Source organism: Oncorhynchus gorbuscha, unplaced genomic scaffold (assembly GCF_021184085.1).
Source record: "Oncorhynchus gorbuscha isolate QuinsamMale2020 ecotype Even-year unplaced genomic scaffold, OgorEven_v1.0 Un_scaffold_5184, whole genome shotgun sequence".
Lineage (NCBI taxonomy): Eukaryota > Metazoa > Chordata > Actinopteri > Salmoniformes > Salmonidae > Oncorhynchus > Oncorhynchus gorbuscha.
The window spans coordinates 25,251-28,059 of record NW_025749046.1 but is presented as its reverse complement, the minus strand read 5'-3'; positions in this window follow the sequence as shown (position 1 = coordinate 28,059).

Below are 2,809 nucleotides of genomic sequence, written 5' to 3'. Positions count from 1 at the left end.
CTAGGCTACGCTGCCGCCCCAATATGAGTATGTAGGTTATGAGTTTTGATCTGGAGCGAAAGGCCATGCTGTGGAGGGTAGCATCCTGCATATGTCCCTGCTGAAAAATCCAAGTTTATCTAACTCCAAATCTATCCTTTTGTAAAAATAAAAAAAACATTGAAAATTGTGAGAGTTTACATGCAGCTGTGTCCCTCTCTCTGAGAGGGGCGTGGTCTTTTAGTGATCAACAATGATACAGTACCAGCTAAATACAGACTTCAGTGGTCCATCTTTCATTGGAACATTTACATACTTATTTATAAACAATTATTAACATACAGAATTCAAAACGCAGTTGTATTTATATTTAAAATCAAATCAGATAATCTGAGAAGAACTTTCAAATGTTTTTATTTATGACGTTACTTTATATTGCATCTTTAATCACAATGACATTAATTCACATTTCTATTTTGGCAACTATTGCTATTCTTAACATCTTGTACAGACAGACACATCCAGAATAGTAATAGCTGATTTCCAGTGTTCTACATTGACTGTATAGGCGTCAGTGATTTGTTCAGGATTACATGTAGGCACACGCACGACAAGGCACACGCACGACAAGGCACACGCACGACAAGGCACACGCACGACAAGGCACACGCACGACAAGGCACACGCACGACAAGGCACACGCACGACAAGGCACACGCACGACAAGGCACACGCACGACAAGGCACACGCACGACAAGGCACACGCACGACAAGGCACACGCACGACAAGGCACACACACGACAAGGCACACACACGACAAGGCACACACACGACAAGGTCCCACAAGATGACAAAACAGATGGATTGTCGCACAACACAACCACAACATTTTTATTACAATGGCAAAGAATAAACCAGTATAGACCAACTAGTGACCAGCATAGCCTTTAAACCAGCATAGCCTTTAAACCAGTATAGACTAACTAGTGACCAGTATAGACTAGTGACCAGCATAGCCTTTAAACCAGTATATACTAGTGACCAGTATAGACGAGTGACCAGTATAGACGAGTGACCAGTATAGACGAGTGACCAGTATAGACGAGTGACCAGTATAGCCTTTAAACCAGTATAGACTAGTGACCAGTATAGACTAGTGACCAGTATAGTCTTTAAACCAGTATAGTCTTTAAACCAGTATAGACTAGTGACCAGTATAGACTAGTGACCAGTATAGCCTTTAAACCAGTATAGACTAGTGACCAGTATAGACTAGTGACCAGTATAGACCAACTAGTGACCAGTATAGACCAACTAGTGACCAGTATAGACCAACTAGTGACCAGTATAGACCAACTAGTGACCAGTATAGACCAACTAGTGACCAGTATAGACCAACTAGTGACCAGTATAGACCAACTAGTGACCAGTATAGACTAGTGACCAGTATAGACCAACTAGTGACCAGTATAGACCAACTAGTGACCAGTATAGACCAACTAGTGACCAGTATAGACCAACTAGTGACCAGTATAGACTAGTGACCAGTATAGACCAACTAGTGACCAGTATAGACCAACTAGTGACCAGTATAGACCAACTAGTGACCAGTATAGACCAACTAGTGACCAGTATAGACTAGTGACCAGTATAGACCAACTAGTGACCAGTATAGACTAGTGACCAGTATAGACCAACTAGTGACCAGTATAGACTAGTGACCAGTATAGACTAGTGACCAGTATAGACTAGTGACCAGTATAGACCAACTAGTGACCAGTATAGACCAACTAGTGACCAGTATAGACCAACTAGTGACCAGTATAGACCAACTAGTGACCAGTATAGACCAACTAGTGACCAGTATAGACCAACTAGTGACCAGTATAGACCAACTAGTGACCAGTATAGACCAACTAGTGACCAGTATAGACCGACTAGTGACCAGTATAGACCGACTAGTGACCAGTATAGACCAACTAGTGACCAGTATAGACCAACTAGTGACCAGTATAGACTAGTGACCAGTATAGACTAGTGACCAGTATAGACCAACTAGTGACCAGTATAGACTAGTGACCAGTATAGACTAGTGACTAGTCTCAGACACAGTACAGATATAAGGACCTGATGTCTAGGTAGTCTGTAAGTCGCTCTGGATAAGAGCGTCTGCTAAATGACTTAAATGTAAATGTAAGGACCTGATGTCTAGGTAGTTTCAGACACAGTACAGATATAAGGACCTGATGTCTAGGTAGTCTCAGACACAGTACAGATATAAGGACCTGATGTCTAGGTAGTCTCAGACACAGTACAGATATAAGGACCTGATGTCTAGGTAGTCTCAGACACAGTACAGATATAAGGACCTGATGTCTAGGTAGTCTCAGACACAGTACAGATATAAGGACCTGATGTCTAGGTAGTCTCAGACACAGTACAGATATAAGGACCTGATGTCTAGGTAGTCTCAGACACAGTACAGATATAAGGGCCCCTCTTTAGATAAACAGGGAAGACAGACAAGTTGGGAGTGACATTCCAGGGTTGGAGCCCAGTGCTTAGAAGCCGGTGTCTACAGTCCAGGGTTAGTGTGTGTTCTAGAAGCCGTTGTCTACAGTCCAGGGTTAGTGTGTGTTCTAGAAGCCGGTGTCTACAGTCCAGGGTTAGTGTGTGTTCTAGAAGCCGGTGTCTACAGTCCAGGGTTAGTGTGTGTTCTAGAAGCCGGTGTCTACAGTCCAGGGTTAGTGTGTGTTCTAGAAGCCGGTGTCTACAGTCCAGGGTTAATATGTGTTCTAGAAGCCGGTGTGTACAGTCCAGGGTTAATA